Consider the following 15,275-nt stretch of genomic DNA (forward strand, 5'->3'; position numbering starts at 1 on the left):
AGTCTCCAAAGGAATTCTCCATTATATGTCCATGCTATATATGTTGCAAGAATGGGTATAAAAATGAATAGCAGTTACTTAATGACAATAGCTCTCATTCTCTCTCTGTCTCTCTGTGGCTAAAAAAGCAAACACACCAGAGTCATGTTGTAATTTTCATTTCTTCCCTCATTGTCTAGAGAGGATTAATCCCATTGAAAAAGGCCCTTAGAAAGATTGATTCCCATCTGGAAATGAGCATGTGATGGCCAACTCTTTTTTTCTTTTGCAAATAAGCTACTCGGGAAGTTGAAAGAGAAAAAAGAAGAGGGAGGGAGAGAGAAAACCACAGACTAGAAGGTAGGGAAGAAAAAGGATTCAAATGAAATTGAAATGTGTCATTGGTGCCTGTATGGCACTTGGTGAAACAATCAAGAGTAAGCAGTCAACATGGGGACTCCATATTTTGGCATTGGTTAGAATTCTGACGAAGTTAATTTTCATTATTTACAAAGATGCCCCTGTTTCTTAAGGCTAATTTGTAATTCTAATTTTGGAACTTCTTAGGAACAGCACAGAGCCAGAGATACCTTGCTGAAGTAAAGCTATATGCTCTTGTAGATATGGAGCGGTTAAATCATTTTAGATTCTGATTTAAATAAATGTATTGTAAAAAAAAACTGTTTAGAAGGTAATATGTATCATTTTCTTATTTCTCTAAAAAAATCTCTGTACAGAATGCTAGATCATACTGCAGCCCCACCAACTCTAGGGGACTGATACAATATGGAGTATTTGATATTCTGTTGTGGCTGCCCCAGCTTGATTTCCGTCAGATCAGAATTCTGATTCTAGAACTCCTAGAATTACCAACCAGTTGAAATGAAGATGGTCTGATGACTGGATATTCTGGAAGCTGTAGTTTCAACATATCTAAGGACCAGGATTGGGATGACAATGCTAATGTCACAGATGTAGATAAAGTACGAATGTCCCAACTGCCAAAACCACTTGAATAGGGGGTGGGAACAATCACATTGCCTAATAAATAATACACTATGTTATTCATTAATTTGTACTCATTAGTACGTGAAATTGTAAATAAATATTTTTTTTGAAAAGTTTTTTTTTATTTTTTAAAACATGAAACATAAAATACATTTTTTTAGAGCAAGGATTTGATCCGGTATAAAGTAAATACAATTACTCACATTCCCTCAACCAATTTTGTTCCAAATTTTATCCATTTACCTCTTAAAAAAAAAAAAAAGAACGAAAAAGAAATCTTATTCTAAACATTTAGATTTTAAACATTCTACTATGTCACCCTAAATTCTAAACAATTATTTCCAAATAGACATCATTCCAAATCTTTGACATTTTAACAATCAATATTTCATATATATTCCTCATTTCTAAGACCTATTACATCGAGTCTATATTGTACCTCTTTTAAATGGCAACTAGTATCCATAATCTTGACAAAGAGTATTTTCCTCCTCTCTTAATTGTTTCTAAATCAATCAACATTTCCATCTAAAATTTGTCACTCCCAAAATACTTTATTTTAAAGTCTAATATTTAACTGATTCATAATTTAAATAGCTATTTCCCAACAGTGTTTTCTATCACTTCTATCTCTCTTTATTTAACTGGTTCCCAGTTTTGCCTTAACTGTTCTCCAGTATGATGCTTTCCTCCACTCCTACCTTATTTGTAAAACTAGATCACAGCTTTACTTTCACTCTTCTCCAGAATCATGCTTCCCTCCACTCCTAACTTCATTTGTTTAACTAATTCATAACATTTTATTTTAATTATTGTCCAGCTTTATGTTTTCCTCCATTTCTACATCTCTTATTCAATTATTTAACTTTAAATTAATTCACAATATATTACTCGTATTCATTTTTAAATCCATTTTCGTCCATGTCTTTAACTAATTAAAAATAAAAAAGTATATCGACAAATATCTTAGCTCCTATTCTCTCCTAGGCTTTCTCCCGTACCAAATTTATTTCCAGTGAATATCAACATTTTAAATCACTTTAAAATCAATTTTCTATAATTATTAAGTCTGTAATTAATTCTTCTTAATATCCAGCACCTTAGAGAACATTTTCTTCTAAATTATTAGGTCTGTAAATAGAGTTTAAAAATTCCAAATTTAAAAAAGTATTAAAAAATCCAAAAATCATAATTTTCAATCATTTATACTCATTTTTTCCAAGTCAAATTGTTGTATATTCATAAAATCAACTTAGATAAAAAATAATAGTGAAAAAAGAGAGAGAATAGTAACAATATTAATAATAGTTAAAATAAAAACAAAAGAAAAAAACAATAAAAATAGGAAAGAGAATAGAAATATAACAAAAGAAATTGAAAAGAGAATTAGAAAAAATAGAGAGGGGGAAAGGGACAAAAGAAAAAAAGAAAAAGGAAAGAAAAAATAAAATAGAATAGAATTGAGAGAGGGCCCAGAGAAGAAGGAAGGTATCTCCTAAAATTATTCAAAGATCAAACTCCCAGACACCATTACATCCATTTAATTTAAACTATGGTATTTTGTTATCTTGTTATTTTATATTCCATTTTTTTCCCTTCTCCAATCTATCTGAGTATATTTATTTTCCATTTCAATGTCCTCAAAGTTATAAGTTCTATAAAGTTAATTCTGAATTGACTATTCCATATATGGTATCATCATGTTCTTCTTTTGTTGCCACGCCCCTTTTCTCTTATTGCCATGCTTAATAAATCAGTTTTCAGTATTCCATTTAGTTTCTTCTTTCTGATCTTCAATATCCTCCAATATACAGATTATATGTCCAAAGTCAAGCCTCTTGAAATTTTTCTCAAAATAATCCACTTTAAGTAACAAGCAACAAAGTTTCTCTTTCAAGTAACAAGCAGTCTGGAATTTACACTTTCATTTTTCAGCTGGCAGCCATCTTTTCCATCTCCATTTGTCTTTTATTTTTACTTTTGAAAGCATATTTATTTCCTCTTCTCCTTCCTCTCTCTCAAACATAATCCAATCTCGTTTAGCGACAAAAAATAGCCAGAAAAATAAAAAAAGAAAACCAAATCTGTAATGAAATCATTTCCAAAAAGTCTATAAGTAACGCTATCGATCAACAGGTCTTTTCTCCACCATTCATTTGAGTCTTTTTGCCCCGATGTTTCTCAGCCGCTGAGAAGGCTAGGGCACACTTTTTGTAAACCAGCATTTACGGGCAGTTCTCGCCTGGGCAGAAGTCAACTCACCCGGCTTTCAAACTCCCTGCTCCACTCTCCGCTTCTCGCTTCTCCTCCTCTCCCCCAGCATGATCTTTGTTCCCGGTTGCCGCGGTTTTGGGACAGCCGCCATGGCTGTCTTTCCACTGCCGCCGGCATGAAAGGAAAGCCTCTGGCCCCGAGGAACCTGCCCGTTCCTTTTGGCCACCCAAGGGGTCCCTTCTTGTCCCCCTGTCCCTTCAGGACAGGGGAGGTCCAAAGACCTGTCGGCAGCAGCTTGGCAGACGGGGTTTTGACAGAGCTCCACGGAGCTCGCCATTTCCCCGTCTGTATCCCCGCGGCGCCAACTGGACGTCTCTAAATAAACATTTTGATTGCTAAATTTATACACATCTGTGAGCACTGTGCATACAAGAATAATACAATATAGATGTGATAAATATGTAGAGCAGAGTGCTATATCTAAAATAACTTGTACATAAATTTGAACAGTAAAATTCTCTGTAAAATTAGGCTTGAATGTCATGGGACTTTCATTTGGAAGTGAAATGCAATATCTACTCAGAGGCATTTATTAATTAAAAGGGTTTATTAATTAAAAGAAAAAAGTATAACTTATTATTTTTAAGAGAAATGTTTTGTCTTGTCTTGTTTTAAGCTGGAGAACATTTAGTGTGACAGGAGTTACAGGGTAACATGCAGTGGTGGAATTCAATTTTTTTTACTACCGGTTCTGTGGGTGTGGCTTGGTGGGTGTGGTGTAGCTTGGTGGGCGTGGCAGGGGAAGGATACTGCAAAATCCCCATTCCCTCCCCACTCCTGGGGGAAGGACATTGCAAAATCTCCATTCCGACCCCACTCTGGGGCCAGCCAGAGCTGGTATTTGCCAGTTCTCTGAACTACTCAAAATTTCCGCTACCAATTCTCCAGAACCAGAATAGCTGAATAGCTCCCCTGGTAACATGGATAAAGGATATCTGATCAGGAAGTAAAAAAAAATTAAAACAAACTTAAAAGCTTCAGAATTGTTTTTATTAAAAAAAAAAACATACACCATTGCCTGGTGTTGAAATGCCATCCAAGAAGTTAACTCTGTATTTCTTTCTGCAGAGAGCATTTCTTAACTAGAACACTGATAAAGTGTCCCAGTTAAGCCTAAATACCATCACATCTCACTAGACAGGATTAGTCAGAAAGGTTTTCCAAAGAAAACCTCAATATCCTAGCCAAGACATGGAGAAGAATGGTCCTTTGGAACCTTGATCTTAATGCAATGAGTAACCTTATTTTTTTAAAAAAAACACACACCTTAAATTGAGTATGGAAGCAACCAATAAAAGTGGCAAAGTATTATAGATATATTTGAAGCAACACAAATTTCCAGACCATTTTTCTAAACACCCTACCTCAAGATAATGCGGTAATCTAAATGGAAGAGTGCCAAGCCATAGACCTGCCTAAAGTGAGGCAAGAAAAGAGAATCTAGCCTGGAAATAATTCTGTAAATCTGGATCATCCTTTGGAGGAAATTTGAAGTTAAACACCGTACAGCTGATAAATATCTAATAAATATCAATTTCCTCTTAGTTGCATGTGTTTTCTTTCTCATATGATCTTTGATTGTATTAGGACTAGTGTTAGCAAATAAACACAACTTCTGGGTTAGCTTGAGTCATTGTTTCTGTCAGGTTTTTTATTTATTTATTTATTTATTTATTATTTTAGGAAATGTGTATTGCTGTCTATTCGACATGGCGACTCAAGGCAGTTTTACAGAAATATAAAAACCTCATAAATAAAACAATAAAACTAATAAAAGAGAATAATCACATAATAAAGTAATATAATAACCCACCACCCACCCCGGCGACAACACATCACAAGAGCCATTTAATGGGCTCCATCCCTCTCTGGGTTCCCCAGGCCTGCTGGCAGAAACAGGTCTTCAGCGCCTTCTGGAAGAGTGTTAGAGTGGGGGCCATTCTAATCTCTGGGAGAATGATGTTCTGGAGAGAGGGAGCCACCATGGAGAAGGCCTTTCTTCTGGGTCCCATCAGGTGTAGGGGATGGGACCCACAACATTCCTTGCCTCCTCACTCTGATGGGTTGGGTAGATGTGACCGGCAAGAGATGGTCCCTGGTCCCAAGCCATGAAGGGCTTTAAAGGTGACAACCAACACCTTAAATTGCATCCACAAGCAAATTGGCAACCAATGCAGCTCCCGCAGGAGAGGTGAAACATGTGCACACCGAGGTCTTCTGAAAACCATGTGGGTCTCGCTGCATTTTGCACCAACTGGAGCTTCCGGATGCTGTTCAAGGGCAGCCCCATGTAGAGCACATTGCAATAGTCAAGACGGGAAGTGATTAGGGCATGAGTGACCGTGAGTAGGGATTTTTGCTTAAAACTCATTTCGATTCTTCAAAAACAGACAAATGTTGAAGATTTTGGTTCCATTTGCTTCAGGAGGGTTTGAGAGAATATTGGAAGCACATTTGTATCACGGATCACCCTTATGTTCACCCTGTTAGCAGGGTAGGTGGCCCTCATCACTCTGAAAGATGGGATGTCAGTTCTGTGACGAGAAGTAAAAAAACATAACTAAAAAATGTTAAATGGAACAGGTGTAATTATTTGCCAGTGTATCTAACTACTACATTTTTTTCCCTATGCTTACTTCCTTTTTCTTGATTATGCCCTGCACAAATTTAGTTTTGTTGAGCAGTGGAACACATTGCAAAAACAAGCAAGTAAAATCAGCGCTTGGAATGTGTAATTGCAAAATACCCTTGGGAGATTTAAAGTAAATTAGGGTCCTAGGTAAATAATACAAACCAGAAACTCCCATTTGGCTTCCCTAGGGACAGTTTAGTTGACCCAAAATAAGCTAACAGTGTTTGGAAACAGGAAGGGATTAGCATATAGGAGCTTTGTTAAGGAACAGATGACCAGATTAATGCATTCCGCATGCTGTCCTCAAGTGCGAATCACCACCGAATCTGCAAGTTGAAACTGGAAAGCTAGACTGATCCAAAGCAGAGTTTGTAGTTTTTTTTCGTTGCTTTGCCTGTTTTGAGAGGAACTGCTCTGAAAGAAATGGGGCATCATCATCCACCATTCAGTTCCAGTACAGATCAGTTCAGTTCCACCATTCAGTTCCATGGGATAAGAGGGACAATTTCTGTACAGACCATGTCTAATGAAGAAGCTTGTCAACTAGATCAAAACTACATTTGAGGTAGACTCCCAAATGAAGTAACTACCGTACTATAGAAATGGAGAATGTGTAGCTCTCCAGATGTTGCTGAACTGCAACTCCCATCGCCACTCGCTTTCACCAGTTCTGACTAGGGTTGATGGGAGTCAGAGTTAAATGTCTATGGAGATTCTCAGTCAACCAGGTCATGGTTGTCCCAAAGATGCTTTTTCAAGAGGCAACTGGACTTCCTTGTTTTTCTTTGAAGATATTTTGCTTCTCATCCAAGAAGCTTCTTCAGCTCTGACTGGATGGTGGGGAATGGAAGGATTTCTGGAAGGAGACTGTCTGCAAGGACTATAAATCCTTCCATTCCCCACCATCCAGTCAGAGCTGAAGAAGCTTCTTGGATGAGAAGTGAAACATCTTCAAAGAAAAACAAGGAAGTCCAGTTGCCTCTTGAAAAAGGCAAGTAATGTCTGGAGCCCTATCCTTGGTCTGGAGCAGTAGCACACAATCAAAGCACCAAGGCCCAAATTTTGTATGTATGTGTATATGTGTTGCAATGCAACAATTGCAAATGAGTTATGTTATGGCACACATGTTTGAAATAGAGGATGGGTTTTTAAAATATTTTCTTAGCATGAAAATTTTCAAGTTTTTCTCAATATGAAGCTGCACTGCCAGTTTTCGTAAGCATAACACCAAAATACAGTGTCACGGGGGGGAGGGGTTGAAAAACATACATGTATGTCCATGCACTCGGTCACGTGAAGTTTTAGGGTGCACCCTTCAGACCACAACTGGCCTATCTATCCCCCTGGCAGAGAGAGGCTTAGACTAAGAGGTCTCAGATTCTGTCTCTGATTATCTATGAAGCTCAGTAGATGATCTTGGAACAGTTACTGCCACCCAGCCTATCCTACCTCACTGGGAGTTTCTGAGAATAAAAGAGATGAAGTAGCTAGCACATTTTAAGAAGAACTTTCTTCCCTTTATACAAAGAAAGCTAAGCTAAGCAATTGATCACTAGACCCCTTCCCCCAAGCAGGTTGTTGGCTACAGCTTCTCATGTCAGATCTCATCATAATCTCTTGTGACAGACCATCAGCTATCACTTCATGGGAAGATGCCACATCTTAGTTACTCTTAAGCTCTCAATCCTTGAAGACAAAAGCCTAGAAAAATTAGGAACATGTTTCTTCTCCAGTTATTTGCACAATATGCTTCCCAATGGAGCATAATTCCTCCTCCTTCTCCTCCTCCTCCTCTCCCCCCCCTTTTCTTCTTCTCTCTTGCTTCTTCCTGCCCTGCCTCCTCCCTTAGGAGACAAATATGGCATCTTAAACTAAAGCACACTTCAGTCAAGCTCCCTGCGCATTGCTCCCTGCCAGCAGCCACAAGAGCGCTTTCATCTTGGCTTCAAAGTGCGGGGGGGGGGGGGAGGGCATGGTGAATGTAAGAAAGAGAAGCAAATAAACAAATGAAGAGGAAAGGCAAAAGGGGGGAAGGAGGAGGAGGAGTGCGGGAATGAAATAAATAAATAATATCTTCCACCCAACCAGGAATTGCTGCCTGCTGGAAAATTGCAGCATGCATTGTATACACCACTGCAAAATGGTGATCGATTGAGATGTGTGGGTTTTTTTTTTCTTTCCAGGCAGGAAAAAAGGTGTGTGGGGGGTGAATCATGTGGTCTTCATCACTTGTGGTGCTCACACACATGTCTTTCATTCCATTCATACATGCACAGGGGAGCTGCGGCTTGCTGGACCATCCAGCGTGTGCATGAGCATCAAGGCAGACGAGCGTCCTTGGCATGTGTTTGCTCTTCTCTACTGAAGAGCAGCCTTCTGCAGCCCATACCCTCTGGCCATGGTGGACTAACTCACACCAGACTTCTACTAGGGATGAGAAAAAGTTGCATTACTGGAAGGAGATGCCAGTGTGGAGCCTACACAGTTATTTACTGTTCCTAGCACTAAAGAATTATCTATAGGGGGAAAAGTTTCCTTCCTTCCTTCCTTCCTTCCTTCCTTCCTTCCTTCCTTCCTTCCTTCCTCCCTCCCTCCCTCCCTCCCTCCCTCCCTCCCTCCTTCCTTCCTTCCTTCCTTCCTTCCTTCCTTCCTTCCTTTCTTGTCCCTCAAATATTTTATTACCCAAACAGGCTGCCCTGCCCTATGTTGGTAGTGGAGGCTGTGCCCCTTGGTGTGCCACACTATCAGTGGTTCCCAAGGCTGCCTAGCCTGGGAAAAGCCGCATGGATACGTTCCAAAATCAGCATTACATGCACTATTGTTCTTACTCTCCCTGATTAGAGTGCACACAATGAAAACAACAGCAGCAGCCCCGCTTTCTAACCCTCCTCCCAACACAAGACTGTGCGTTGGTAGACTGTCTGATTTTCTTTCGCTGAGTCTTCATAAAAATTAACTCATTCAGCACTACTTGCTCTTCAGTCAGTAGGACTGGTGAGAATATATTTTAGAATTGTCCAGGGCTGGGATTGTTTTCAGTTAAAATCTGAAGACAAGCAACTGATAGAAAGCCTCAAGTTGGGAAGATAGCAAAGACTGGAAATTTGGGCCAAAGTAGACAAAAGCAAACAAACAAATCAATTGTCAGTTTCCCATTATTACAGTAAACACTGCATGTCAAAATGAGTTTCATTTGTGTATAAGGTAGAACAGTGAAGCACCATTTATACATATAATGGGAAGAAATTGGGATTTGAAGTAGTCTTTATCCCAGTATACTGTCTCATCATGTCAGATTCTGAAGGATTTAAATTTGTCGATGAAGCGTCTGAGTCATCCAGGTAGAGTTGTCTCGAAGTTGAGTGGCAACTGGACTTCTTTTCTTTTTGGTTTGAAACGTTTTGTTTCTCATCCAAGTAGCTTCTTCAGTCAGTCTGAAGGATTTAAATCCTTCCTTTCTTGATCCAGGGTCAATTAAATCCATCACTAACTGCATTAAAGGAAGTCTACAACTAAGGAGAAATTAATCAGTGGGATGGCTTGCCTCCTGAAGTTATGGGGCTCCATCACTTGAGGTTTTTAAGAAGAGATTGGATAGCCATTTGTCCAGAATGCTACAGGGTCCCTTATATGAGCAGGGAGTGGGACAAATTGAGGGATACTACCAAGTCATCAAAGCCATGTTTCCTTTTAACATGTGTTGCACAAACATTCCAGACATGCAGAGGTGGGCAGAACATGAATTAACTACCGGTTTGCCCTGCCCCGAAAATGTGAGAGTGTATGCCTTCCATGCACTCTCACATTCGCGCATGTGTTTTGCTCACATGCAGATTGCACGCATGTGCACGACTTTAAAAATGTGGTTAAATAGGACAGCATAGCTCTAGCTTCCAAACCGGCAGCAGCCCACCACTGCAGACATGTAAAAAAAGTTGGGAATTCATTTACCTGTTTGCATTTGACTCACTGATTTGCTCCTGCAAATTTGGCTAGGATCTTAGAACCTTATTCCAATATTATTCCAAATAAATCCTTATTGGACATCTGATGAAGATATTATAAGAGACACTCATCTAGTATTAGCTATTTTTATAAACACAAACAAGACAATGGCTAATGTCATACAATGAATGCCACGAATACCTTTCTTCAGCTGGAAGTGTCATCATCCTTTGCTATTTAACTGAAGATACTTGTTGTCACTATTGGTACTTGAGAAAACTTAATTATCCATCTTTTTATTTTCAAGTTGTCTTCCCCCAAAAAATGGCATTTAAAGAAAAGTATTTCTTCTTCACTACACTTTTTATCACAGATTAGATGGATGTTGTTCCTCATTATTTTCATGTAAAACCACAATTACTTTGGCTCTGATGCAAAATAAGTTTAGCAGATGATAACATGATGGATGTAATGATCATCATTATCAAACAAATCACAAACAACCACCTTAATTAATAATACTGTGTTATTTCAAGTGCTGCTTCAAATGATGAACCAAGTACCCAAATCATCTACAAAATGAAATGAGACAAGATCTTCATTCATGATCCCTAATCATCAAGAAAAATGAAACGAGACTAGATCTTGGTAATGTCTGGATCTTAACAGATCTTAATAGATCACTAAGCTTAAAAAACTACTTGCTGTTCTATTTTTATGCAAGAGGTTGAAGATTTCCTAACCAATGTTGGTTGTGAGAGAAGAAACTTAAAAAACCAAGCAGAACATGCCTGGATTCACATTTCAGCCTTCAAAAAAGTTTGCAGGCCATAGACTTGTTAAGATGTTGGCAAACTTTTAATTCAATACAGAAGTACAAAATGTTCCAAGGTAATTAAAATAACATTTTAAGTGAGTTCCCTGATGTACACAATTCATCCGCCCTGATCTGAAGCAGAATGAAAGCAGAATATATAAAATCTACATATGCCATACACTACACCTGTTGAACATACCTAAATGAACTTTCCTTTTGCTTTTTATTTTTTTAAAATATATTTAGATTATACATTCCAGTATCCCCAATCATAATGGCTACTCTGATGTAATAAAAAATTAAAGCTTTAGAAATGTTTAACCTTTGAAATAGTTTACATCCCAGGGTACTTAAAGAATTGGCAAATATGATGTCAGAACCCCTGAGTGAAATCTTTGAGAACTCTTGGAGTACATGGAAACTGCCAGAGAACTGGAAAGAGTTGACGTGGTTCTAATCATTAAAGGGGGGGGGAGTGGATCCAGGAAACTACAGAGCAATATTTGAAGGGCTGCCACAGAGGAAAGGGTGTTGATTTATTCTCCATAACACCTGAGAATAGGACAAGAAGCAGTGGGTGAAAGCTTGTCAAAGAAAGATCCAACCCAGTGGTGGGTTGCCCCTGGTTCGGACCGGTTCTATGGAACTGGTGGTAAAACTGACGGGAAGCTCCACCCACTGACCCCGACGTCATCAGGAAGCTTCTGCGCATGTGCAGAAGTGTGTGCGAGCAAGTGAAGGGTTGCGAACTGGTAGTAAAGGTAAATAGAACCTACCCCTGATCCAACCTAGGAAATAAGGAGGAATTCTCTGGCAATGAGAATTATTAAACCTGCTTCCTGGAGTTGTGGGAGCAATATTGGCCGACACTTTTTCTATTGGAAACCCTAAGTTACTATTCCTTTAAGATTAGATAAATCTTTCTATCACTTTTCTTGTAGCAGTGTTTATTACTTCAAATGTCTATAGGAAAAATAAAGGCTGACTGTGCTTATTAGAAACCATAGATGAGGATTTTAATTGGGGTGGCCAGAACTGAGTTACTAGAGCACAAAGGCCAAACTTTTGGTCTGTTTTTCCAAGTAGGTTCTTAGAGTTATTGTGGGGTGTTTTTGTTGTTGTTGTTGTTGCTGTTGGGTCTGGTAGAAAGGATATTTTGATAGGCAATAGATGTATTAATTCCTGTAGTTTCTAAAAATCCACTTTCTCTGTGTCTTTGATGAAAAATCGCCACAAAATGGATCTCCCAGATTTCCATATTTTGCTGCTAAACTTTGATGGCATTCAAAGGAAGTCTCTAGGGATTGCAAAAATGAGATAAAGCCAAACATAACCACATGTTGCCTCTCCTCAGTTTGTATAAATAACAAGGAGGATTGCCCTGGTTTTGAACATTTTCTATTTCTATTACTTGCCTTTTAAACGTACAGTATTATAGTTCTGCCAGCATGCTTTTTAACATATTGCTTTTCAATACACTTATAGATTACTCTGCTATTCACTGGGCAACTGAAGGGTACAAAATTCAGACAAAACAGGAGTGATGGAAAATAAAACAAATACACTCATAACTATATAATCTCTATAAAATGAATGCCAAGAGCATAGAGTTGACTGACATTAGCCACCCTGTTGGCACGGACTAGTTTGCTTGTGTATTTAAACTGCTGCTTTCTATGATTAACTCTTACATCTGGCAAGCAAAGCATTGCAAGTCTGTTTTGAAAGCTGTTACCCATGCAAATCTTCATCAAAAGCTCTCCATGTCAAGGCTTCTGGACAAATTTAGGCCACTAAATGCTTTTCCCCTTCCCTCCCCCGCCATCCATCACTCATGTTACAATTGGCTTTCAAGGCCTGTCTAGGTCATATTATGACTCCTTTATTAGTGTTTAAGGTCACTGGGATACAAGCAAGTGCATCCTATATCAGGAAGTGTAGTACGTCTCCAGAGTGAAATATTTGGTGTTGAGTCCGAGCTATGGTTGTGACTCGGAAATCCAGGGAAGTGAGTTAAATACAGACGGGCTCCAGGCGCCACATGGCTTCCAGCAGATAGAATGAAGCAGAATAATAGAGGCTTTTCCTGCTATTCTCCAAGTGAGGTTGTATTTCTGTCAGACTTTCCCATTGAGCTCCTGGAAGCCATTCTCCATTATGTCCCACTGACTACAGGTTGTAATTCTAAAGAAAGTGCTCCCAGAAAGGCGGCTACCCAGCCCTGGAACGTGACACTGTGTGATCTCATATTGCTACCAAGGGACTGCTGCTGCAGGAAGGCAGATTAGAAACATGCAGTGTACTCATTCTGTAGGTGAGTGCTAGACTGTGCGTCTCTGGGTGGCCCAAGAGGAGATTTATTGGTGTGCTTATTGGCACTGGACTGTGGCTAGACTTGGCAAGCAGGTGTCGTTTTTCGTCATACCCTTATGCACTCCCTCTGGCAAGAATAATGCACCACACCCCTGCAGGCCCACTCAATGACTTAATGTGCACATGCATAAGACTCATATATTTATTCAGATACGTGTTGGAGGAAAGCCAGAGCACAGTTATCTTTACACGGAATCCCTCTCTCAAATGGCAATCTGTTATAAATTGGAGACCCATTTGCATTGAAGTTTAAACTGGCACCAGTATTAAAAAGGCCAAATCACTGGGAGAGTATCTCTACCCAGGTCCTCCTCATGGGCTTCTGGTGAACCACTATGGGAACACAAAGCTGGACACTAGAAGTACCTTGGTCTGGTGTAGCATGCCTCCTTCTGATGATGACCTAAATAGGTGAGACCTGAAATCTTATACACAGGAGACTGTATCTTTTGGTCCCATTTCCTGTGTCCATGTCTCCTGCCCCATTATTCTCTTCAGTTTCCATAACTTCACCTGAAAATGGTGTCATCCTTACAATTGCTTGGCTGCATGAACTGCTCTTTGTGCAATCTGGAATTATGTTTTATTGGGGTTCTGGAGCCCTTGGAGATCTGCACTTCAGTTTATGCAATGCTTCCTTTCAAAGTCTTGGAGATATCAAGGGACAGGAGAGTCAGGATGGATGGATGTAGGCCAGCGTAGAAGCCCATATGCATTCACACAGAAGCTTAACCAGGTCTAATATAAATGTTACATTAAAGCTCCTTTACCTTAATTTTTTTTCCATTAGAAATTACAGCAAATAGGAACCAGAATGCTACTTCTTGAAAATATTCTAGTTTAGAATTATTAAATCTATACTAGAAAATTATACCCATGTACATTATGATAGTAGTATATATTGCTGTAAGCCAGGATGGAAAACTGTTGAAAGGTGACAGACAACATTAAAAAATAAATAAAATTGCAGTACACAAAAGATCTTTATGGTTTTTTAAAAAGCTGTGGACAAGAATGACTGTAGATGCTTTAACAGATCTTAACATTCTATTTCCTTGCTGTAATGGAGAGTTAATGATCTGGTAACATGGGGATGAAGTAAACAAGATTTGGAGTGATCTATATATACTAATTTGGGGGGGGGGTGTGCGGTGGCCTAGCGGTTAAGATGCTGGACATTGACTGGAAAGTCTGGCAGTCTGAGACCTAAGCACTGGGTGATGGGATGAGCTCCCTTTACCCCAGTTTCTGCCAACCTAGCAGTTTGAAAGCATGCAAATGCAAGTAGATAAATAAGTACCACTTTGGTGGGAAGATAATAGCATTCTGTGTGCCTTTGGCATATAGTCATGCTGGCCACATGAGCATAGAAGGGTGTTTGGGCAATGCTGGCTCCCTTGGCTAAGAAATGGAGATGTACACCGCTTCCTAGGGTCAGACACAACGGGACAGGGGAACCCATTATCTTTTTTTTTATATATTAATTAATTAATTCTTGTCTTTAATGTTTGTGTTTAACAGCATACTATGAATTTATGATCTACTTTACTTTTCTTGTGAGAGCCATAATGCCTCAAAATTGGATGAGCAAGATCCATATAGGATGATGTACAATCAAAGATACAATGATAGTGTCATATTCATAGTTTTAAACAAGGTTTTTATAACTATGGTCATGTTTCCCAAACTTACAGGGGCTTTGCATGATATTTTATTTCTTAATAAATGGAACTTTTAGTGAATTAGCCATGGTACACAGTTTGGGAGCCACTAAGGTTCCATGAACCAAGAAAGTTTGGGAACTTCTGTCCTATGACCTTTCCCCACTTGTGCCTAAGCACAGCACTAACATGTCTCGGCAAACTCTTTCCTACAATGCCCCCCCCCTCTCATCTCATCCAGTTTGACACTATCCAAGGTAGCCACAAAGAATATAAAACCTGATCAACTTTCTCCCCCATTACCTTGCAAGAACATCAACATGAAAGGAACAGAGACAGAATAGGGGTCAGCAGTGTGGAGAGCAAATGTTATATTAGTAGAGTTTTCTGCCAACTGAAAGACTGCTTCAGGTCAGCAGTGGGGAAAGTCCCAAATAGTCTTTAAAAAAAAAAAAGATTCATCTTTCAGTAGTATTTAAAAGATGTTCCAATGTTATAGACAAGAAACTGAAGTTGGAGCCAAGGCTTGAATTTTGAAGCTTTTAGAAACAAGTATTTATAGCTTCACACCATACAACTTTTGTTA

Source organism: Pituophis catenifer, unplaced genomic scaffold (assembly GCF_029215685.1).
Source record: "Pituophis catenifer annectens isolate HBS135680 unplaced genomic scaffold, rPitCat1.0.hap2 SCAF_1, whole genome shotgun sequence".
Taxonomy (NCBI): Eukaryota; Metazoa; Chordata; class Lepidosauria; order Squamata; family Colubridae; genus Pituophis; species Pituophis catenifer.